The sequence below is a fragment of the Lemur catta genome, chromosome 8, assembly GCF_020740605.2.
Source record: "Lemur catta isolate mLemCat1 chromosome 8, mLemCat1.pri, whole genome shotgun sequence".
Taxonomy (NCBI): domain Eukaryota; kingdom Metazoa; phylum Chordata; class Mammalia; order Primates; family Lemuridae; genus Lemur; species Lemur catta.
The window spans coordinates 39,053,342-39,062,881 of NC_059135.1; the positions used below are offsets into that span (position 1 = coordinate 39,053,342).

Sequence of the window (9,540 nt, forward strand, 5' to 3'; positions counted from 1 at the left end):
TACATGGGAAAACAGGGTAGGAAGGAAGAGAGGAAAAATACCCAGTCCCAAGGGACTACAACATTATTAGAAATGGAAGACATGTCAGTAAGGAAGTCAGATGAGAAAAGGGCTCCTCCACAGGTACCTGTGGTCTTGGGAAAGACAGAGAAACCCTTGGCAAAAGGTGCCAGAGAGGTTGCTCACCCTTCCCACGGTGGTATTAGGGTAGGTGGGGAAGACTGTTTTTCAGTGCTCACAGAGTAGCATGATTATTTCCAAACCCCGTTTTTTTGTAGAATTAAAGAGGATTCTTAATGCAAATTTATTGACTTTTTTTTTTTTAATTCCAGGAGAAGGGCAGCAGCAGGCTAACTAGTTGCCTATTAGGAACATCCAGTATGGGGCCAGGGTCTGGGGCAGGAACTGAGAGACAGGCTGGGACAAGGGAACAAATTTCTTCAAGGTTGGCTGGCCAACCTAGTGTTCTATTATGATATCAAGGAAGGATGGGACCTGAGGTGACATTACTATGTGACTAACATTCATTTATTACTTCTATGTTTGATTCTTCCTCAGAAATGTTTCAGTAGAAAACTCAGTGAGTTTACGTAGACAGAGCCTTAGTCAACATCCTTACTCTGCAGTGTCTTACTTAGGGCTGACTTTGTACAGATGGAAGTCAGCCAGATCTCCTGGGTAGATCATTAAACTAGGATTCTTTTCTTGGCACACCAGCAACTCAGTGTGTGACCTTGGCCTAAGGCAGGCCAGCAACCTGTAAAGACGAATGACCCCAAGGGTAAGGCCCTGCTGCCTCCACTTAAAGGAAGTTTCTTCAAAAAGGAGACAGTATAATCCCTCTGGTTTCCACATGCTTAATGAGACTGTTACAAGGATTGTAAAGATAATATCTATGGAGGACTTTGAACTCCCTCAACATAAATGTTGTATAAATACAACCCAAGACACTCTAGTAGACAAACATTGCGATGTTGTATATCAGTCTTTGTATCTCCATTTAGATATTTTTTTAAACTTGGCTTGTGTCCAAAGGTATGCACAGGTACAGATAACAAATGCTCAGTACTGAGTATTTGGCTCAATCCCATCCTTCAAAACAAGGGTGTGGAATGGATTTTCATCAAAGCTCAAGGACCTGAACTGTAGGCTTCCCTCATAAGGAGACATAAAGCTGGGTTTAGATGAGTCCTGTGTGACAAATATTCTATGGGAGTTTTATATGCAATTTGAATGATTGATATGATGCATCTTGCAGTGAAATGATTATCAACCCATATTATTTCAAGTGTTATTTCCATGCTACTTCAAGTTCTATATGTTTTACATAATTATAAAGGGCTTCACATTTTCATGAAGTATTGTACGATATGATTTTGGTTCTAGCAGCTTATCCTTGACACCAGTATTTAATTCTGGGAATGTGATCAAAGCACTAAAATGAGGATATTCATGAAATTTGAAGGAGAAAATATCATTTAGATTGTGTGTGCGTGCGCGCGTGCATGCGTACATTTCCTGTAAGTTTTAAACATGAAGTGGTTATATAAAAGGGACGTCTAAATTGGGAAAGGATGAAAGCAGGCTGAATATTTCAAACAAAGTTCAGTGTGAAATCAGTAGTATATTCAATCGAGGTGACAGGGCACAAAGTTGTGCAGGAGAACAGAGAACAAGAAAATCAGGAAGCAGTAAAAATAATGATTGAGGTCAGGTGGTAACAGTGAAATCAAGAGACTTGAATCTGATGGAAAAAAACCACGGGTAGCTATAAAAGGGGCATTTGAAATAGGAAATGATGTGAGAGGAGAAGATAATTTTAGTATAGTTAAAGGAGGTAGCAGCTATGGGTGTGAAGAGAAAAGATTAATTTTAAATGTGTCCCAGAAGTAAGAGCAATATTTTTTTGAGGAGTGGGGGAGGAATGATGCGGCAAACCTGGTTGAGTGTTGTATGGTTATTTCAAGCAAGAGTCCACTTGGAGTATTATGTTCATTTCTGGGCACCGCTCTTTCATGGGAGAGTTGATGAACCAGGTCATTCAAGACACTGGGGTAGTGAGACATGTGACAATGGTGCCTCCACAGAGAGAGTTAGGGCGAGATGGTGGCTGTCCTCAGATATGTGTAGGTTTGCCATAAAAAAGAAAGATCACACCTGGCTCTACATTGTTCAAAAGAAAGAAATAGACCCAACGAAAGTTATGGGGAGGCAGATTTTGCTCCATGTAGTGTGCTAACAATTAGACGTGCCCCTATAACAGAATAGGCTATTGTAATGTTCTCCCATCTTTGCAAGTATTCACGCAGAGAATATTCAATAAACCAACTAACTAATGGAAGGATTTCTTTTATTTTATAAGCTCCCTTCTGACTGGAGGAGCCTGTGATTTGTGAACAGTGGACTCAGGTCCTCACATCCACGCTGCTGCATTCTGATCTTTCATTTGGGGGCTGCTTTCCTGGCACTCCCACCTGCCGGGAGGGAAAGAATCCAGACACGCTTGTTATGATCATCCTTTTGTCACAATAAATTGGCTGGTGCATTCAGCGTCATCTACGGCTTTTTACTTCTCTCACTTACTGACCCTGGGTCCCCAAGCAAAAGTTTCCAAAGGCCTTTTTTTCTTCTTTCTTAAATATAACAGGATATCAATAAGGGTCTAAGCAGAAACTAGACAAATATTCAAACGAGATCATTTAAGGAGAATTTCACAAAGGAAGTGCTTACAAAGGTGTACACAGTGGTTTAAGGAAACAGAAAAGGGATGGTATAGTCGCCCAGGCTTGTGACTGGGATAATTATTAAGGGGCTGGATTTCTAGACCCTGCAGAGGGTGGTTTTATGGAGGTGACTATCTGGAAGGAGAGGTTGCAGCCAATGTAAGAGAGCCAGGGGAAGAAATAGCCCAACCTCACCCTCCTGCTGGGACCTCTCAATGGCTAAACCCAACTGTGAGCTGTGCATGAAGGGAGGCAGCTGCGATATGGGTCAGCCTCCCAGGGCACAGAGCAGGGCCGAGCTGAGAGTGCATCTGGGGGCACAGGCACTAATGGAAGAAACCACAGAAAGCAAATTCCTTCCTAAGGTACAGCTGGTGCTGAGGCAGTATTTGTACGGACAGGAATGCAGCAACATATTTTGAAAGAGCTCAGGGACTCAACACTCTGCTAGCTGCCCTGAGGCCATGTCTGCCAGAGTCACTGCCCTCCACTGGCTTTCTTCCTGGTGGTCGGTGTTTAGTCCCCTTCACCTTCAAGGAAATGCTGCATGGTGAATTTGCAGAAAGGAGTTTCCCCACCTTGGGGCTAAGGAGAAGAGTTGAATATAGCTGAGAAATACCTAAAAAGAAGGGCAAATTTACTGTGAAGTAATTGAAGCTTAAGCTTCTGGGCCCCTTACTTGCTTGGGCCTCTGTGAGCAGTGGGAGTTGCTGGGGGTTGTAGAATGTTCTAAGTAGGGAGGGAAGTCAGATTGCATTTCTTTGTAAGCATTTCTGGTAAATTGCCTAGAGAGATGTCAGAAGAAAGGGATCTGGACTTCCAAGGCTCTGGTAACTTTTGGGGAATCCTTTTCTTATCCTTAATATTCTTTTTGGTACCTAACTTTATTCATAATTTTATATTCTTTTTCTTTAAAGGAATCAGCCAAATAATATAAGCTTTAGCTCATACAAAACCTGGATTCACCCTACCTACATGGAATTTTAATCACACTCAAACTAGGTCAGCATTGAGTTTAAAGCGTAGAGATCGTGGGGAGTGTTTATGTACAAGAGAGAAAGAGCACATGTGCATGTGGAACTAACATGGAGGGACCGAACTTACCCTGGGCTGCCTGCTATTAGGTTATTAAGTATGAAATGTCCGATTTCTTCAAGTACTAACTGACAGTTGTGATATCTCTGACATTTCACTTTGACATTTCTTGTTTTATTTTTATTGTGAAGGTACATCCTCAGTCTTGCAAATGCATGGTTTGGCTGTGATTATCTTTCAAAGTTTTTTTTAGAGCAATTTTTGTGAAACTATGGATATGTCAAAAATTTGTGTTATTTTCAAATATGAGCTCCATCATGGAACCAATGCAGTGCAGACAGCTCAAGATATCCACAAAGTGTTTAGGAAGGATGTGACTAATGAACGTACAGTATGTCTATGGTTTGAGAACTTCCATTCTGGTGATTTTGAAAATCACCACAAAATCACTTGAAAATGAGCCACGTGGGCAACCTGACACCAACATGGATAATGATGAACCGAAAGTTGTAGTGGAAGTGAATCCATCTCAACCTACATGTGAATTAGCAGCAAGGTTTGATGTTACTATTCCAACACTATTGGATCATTTGAAACAAATGGACAAGGTAAAGAAGCTAGATAGATGGGTTCTGCAAGAATTAAATGAGCATCAGAAGAGAAATCATCTCAAAGCTTGCCTTTCTTTGCTGTCATGACATAAAGGCAAACCATTTCTATACCATATTGTTACGTGTGATTAAAAATGGATTCTTTTGACAATCACAAGCATTCAGCACAATAGCTGGATAAAGATGAAGTGCCCAAACACAGTCCAAAACCGAATATTCATCCAAAAAAGCTAGTGGTGTGTGTTTGGTGGTCCAGCACTGGTATTATCCACTACAGCTTCATGAAGCCTGGTCAATCAGTTACAGCGGATGTCTACTGCAAAGACTTGTGGAGTTGCGGAGCTGTTACGGGGAAGCAGCTGCCCGGCCAGGCACCTCATTGCATCTAGAGAAGCCAGTGATGAATTCTGGCCATTAGAATGCGAACAGGAGTAATTCGTGGGTCACTTCGGGGCAGAGATATCAAAGGAGCAGATGCGCGTGCTTCATCCTCTCTCTCCCTTTACCAACTGGATGTTGAGTCCATGTATTGAAGATAACTGGGGTTTTCCCTGTCCCAGCTGGCACTGAAAAGGAACCCCCACATGGGACTATTCAGGGAGACAGAAAAAATATATTAATAACATAAAATTTATATTATGCAAATTTGGGAGTTTCCTTGTTACAGTAACTGCTGTTACCTTAAATGGCACATGACTTGTGCTTTGCCAAAATTTTGGCGGCTGTGTGGAGAGCAGCTTGGAGGTGGGGCAGTGGCAGCCCAGCTGGGATCAGGGGACGAGCTAGGAGGCTAGTGCAGTAGTTCTAATGGGACTCACAGGGGCTTAGATCACCTGGGTGGACCGGAGTGGTGGGAAGTGATGATACGAGATATATTTTGGAATCATTTGCCCCCAAATTAGCAAGATGTGCAGGTGGATTCGATGTTGAATACGATAAGTGAGAGAAAACAAGGGTCACAAGGTTCCTGGCTTAAAGTCACTGAAAATGCAAAGATGCCATTTTCTGAGACAGGGACCAGAGCACTCACAATCCTCCCTTGCTTGCAGGTCTCCCAGTCTGCAATTTCCCCCGAACGACCTCCTAGTTCTGGTCCTTAGCCCACCTTATTCATCACCTGTGGTCTCATTCCTACCCTGCAGACCGCACATGCACTTCACATGTTGATGCTCAAGGATAAACTGGGTCTATATTCTCTCAGCCCCGACCACTGACAACTTGATGAAATAAAATTCACAAACATGAAAAATAGCCATTTTAATCTCAAAAGTGTTTAAGTTGCTTTTCTGATTCTTACTAGGCCAGAGGATAGATAAAAAAAAAAAAATGGTGTCTTTCATGCCTACAATTAGGAAGTGAAGGAGATGGTGCTAATCATAAAGTTTCTGTTAGTTCTGGGCTGGCCTTGTTTGGAGTATGGTTGCAACACACTTTATGACTCTAATAGCTCTGATGGGTTTTGTGTTTATAGCCTCCTTTCCTCTCAGTGTCCTCTGAATGTGAGTCCACTCGGTGTCACAGTCTCTGCAGGGCAGAGTCCTTTCTGTTTACCTTGTTCTGCACTGGACTTCACTTACCATGGTGCTTCTTGTAAAGCTGGGTAATTAGGGCCTTTTGGAAGAGAATGCCCTGTGAAAGAGGGACGGGGAAGAGGAAAGAAGAGGTGACGTGCATGGGAGATGCGAGAGTGGATGTGAAAGAAAAAAAGAAATAATACAAAAAATAAACTGAGCACTTATTTTTCAATTAAACAGAGTCAGATATATATCAGGGTCTTGCTTTAAGACCCTCACTCTATTGTCCTAGGAACTCTGGAGGGAAGCATGAGGTTTGGTCCTTACCCTCAGGGAGCTTGCAGTCCAATTAGGAGACACTATGCAAATGGAACAATGAATCAGTGTGTCTTCTAACAGGATTAGCCCGCTGCGGCACGAGTTTGGAGATGAAGCAGCTCTTTGAGGCTGGAGTAATCAGATGATGCTTCTCCCCATGGGTCCCAGGAGGGGTGACTGTTTCTCTTGGAATGCAGTCATGGAAAAATCCCTCATGTCTACTTTAAGCTGGTAAAAGAGAACCCCCAGCAAGGTTAGATACCTGGAGCTGCACCCAAGCGGCAGGCTTCACATGGAAATATGCATTATGGTTTAGAGGCAGTCCTATGGTTTTTTTCCTTTGCTGCCACCTGAACTGTCATTATTAGCAGTTGAGTCCTCTGTGACCATCACTGCTGTCCATGAGGATGCACAGATGGGACTAGACCAACTCCCCAATTGTAAGATAGTTTGTTTCTTCCATTTTCTAACTCTTCAGTGGAAGGGGAGAGGAGGACTAAGGCTGGAGGGAGAAGTACAAAAGGGGAGACTCATGATAGCCCCCTTGGAAAGCTATTCCTGCTGATCTGCCACCCCCTTCTCTCCCACTCACGCCTTGCCTTTTCCTTTCCCACACACTCTATAATTCTCCATGTGTCCCCAGCGCCGTCACTGGGAGTTGGATGTGAGTGGCTCCTACCACTGATGGAGAAAGAGAAATAAGCAGCAGTGATGACTCTATAAAGACTTTTGTTTACTCATTCATTCATTCATTCAAGGTGGTGTCTTATCCAATGATGAACATTCACCCCTTGTCCTCAGGCAGCTCTATCAATGAAAATCATAATACCAGTGGATGTGGTAACTGAAGTGTGAGAACAAAGTACTCTGCAAACAAGGAGGAACCAATTAGTCCTGCCAGGGCGTGTGTGTCTGTGTTTGTTTCTGTGAGTCGTATGCAGTCAGATTGTAACAAAAAGCAAGTTTCACAGAGGCAGTGGTACAGCACTTTTAGAATTTGTCTAGCAGGTTTTCCAGTTCTCACTGGAAGATTCCCCCCCCCCAAAAAAAAAGTTTCACAGAGGATATGATATCATAGGACTCTTGAAGGATGAGTAAAATTTCATTATGCAGAGACAGGGAAAGAAGGAGACAGCATGTGAACAGCATTATATTCTATTTAAATCCAGGAATTCTGTCCTTAGGACGTTCTTGGCTGCATAGCTTAGGATGTATCATCATAACATGATATAATGATTTACCAATATTGGCAATGGCCCAGATTTTATCCATGGACTGTCTCATTAATGTCATTAATGATGTGAGCTGGAAACTTGAGTGTATCCTGCCATAAAGTTATTTGTAACATAAACATAGTTTGTACTTTGTTTTCTCTGCTTTAGTGTTGTTTTTGATCTATAATTTGACATGTACTATTTATTAAGTTTAATGTAGTTGGTACAAATGAAAAGTTGGAAAATTTGATGGCAAATAATCTGCACAAAACTCAGAGAAGACCGTTTGAGTCTCCCACTAGATGGCATAGGAAGAATATGCCATAACACTTAATTCTCACTCTAGAGTTTCTATTACTATGATTGCATGACTCTGAGTACTTTCTCTTAAAAGCAAATACTCTATAAATAGTAATCACATTTCTTCATTAACAATGATTTATTTTAAAGTAGGTAGTAAATGCATGTGATTTAAAATTTGTAGTAAATAGGAGAATATGGTGAAAGTTTCTCCAACTCTTTTTTTTAACAAATTGAAAACGTACTTTTTTTTTAATCAAACTATTTCTTTCACTCATTCCTAATTTTTCAAGTGTAACATTTTTCCAAATGTGTTCCTGGGATGCCTGAGTCAAGGTGTAACTGTCACAGATTCCTGACTTGGGAAACAAAATAAAAGTCAATAATTCTGTGTTATTGTGACCCTGGAAGAAAAGGCACTGTCATCTGTCACCTATAGATTTTGCAGAGCAATAAAAAGTGAAGCAATTTGTAGTTATTGATTAGGAGGAGGAGGGAATTATCATGTGACCTATGTAAGTCAGTCCACATTACTTTAAGAACACTTAGTAAGATCTAAATATTTGATCTTACTAATATCATTCTCTAACATTTAGCCATTCATAATAGAACCTATCTAATCCCCAAATAATTTTCTAATACATTGAATCCCGATTATTTTTCTCTTCACCTGAACCTTGCCCAAGCCCTAGCATAGCTCTATTTTAAGAATGTCAATAGAGTGTGATTTTGTATAAGCTGCCATAAGTGAATGGTGGAGACCCAGAGATATATTCTGAAAATGCAGCTAGTCTTTTCTAGGCACATTCAGGGCTTAAACTTACCAAAACTCCGACTCCTGAGTTATCTGGAGTAAAGCTACAGCAGATGGGCACATAACGGTTGCAATGACTGCTTGGTCATGAATACAGGGCCAAGTAAATTTGCCTTCTAATTAAACCCCAATCTTTGAAATCACAAGGATTCTCATGAATCACAAGGAATCTCATGAAAACACAAGGATTCTGTTCAACACTTATTTATTGAATGCCTTCTTTGTACAATGTGCTGGACCCTGGACTAACTTAATCTGACTCTATTAATGCTGGGCAGCAGGTAAGCAGGCAGGAAGAGTTCACCTTCAAAATGGTCTATTAGTGCAGGAAGGGCCTGATAAATCACTGCAGTTTGCAAAACTTGAACACAAAGGGCACCCTTACCTTGAATCACAGTGTTCCCTGGCAATTATAACTGATATTCAATGAAAGTTCCCACTGAGTATTGATGTACTGCTTGACTCTATTCCAATAATCACAGCAATCTGGAACAGAAAAACCAATTCCTACTGGATCTCTCAATGCATGATTTTTTCTACATTGCGTCACCCTTGGATGCCTTTCATCCTGGCGTCCTCGTTTTAATTCAGACTCCTGGACCATCCTGTATATCACTGTGTCACATCTCTGGATTGCCTGACCAGGAGGCCATAGCAGGAAAGCATGAGTGAACCTGCTCCCAACCATGCATGAGACCACAATGGACACTACCCAAATCATAAGGGTGAGTCCCTTAAGATATGAGCCCCTAAACACAGCTGGAGTGCAGAGACATCACAGTTTGAGCCTTGACATTAATATAATCTTACTTCCTGTTGCTTATCTTAGGTAAGAACGAGTTTACAAGAGTCCTTTCCCAGCACGACAAAGAATTAATTGACTGTAAAATTAAAAATTTTACTTACAGGGAATTATTCAGCTAGGATGCTTCACTTCATCACTAAGTTTTAATGCTTGCAAAAATTATATAACTCTTCCAGTGCCTAGTCTTTCTAATTCACTAAAGCATA

At 41.4% G+C, this 9,540-nt stretch overlaps 1 non-coding gene across 1 annotated transcript; it reads left to right on the forward strand.

The window, feature by feature from the left end:
- Positions 1-7,175: 7,175 nt before the first annotated feature.
- LOC123644234 lies at positions 7,176-7,239 on the forward strand. Its single transcript, XR_006737053.1, has one exon. It is a non-coding gene; the product is annotated as a U7 small nuclear RNA (small nuclear RNA).
- Positions 7,240-9,540: the final 2,301 nt, after the last annotated feature.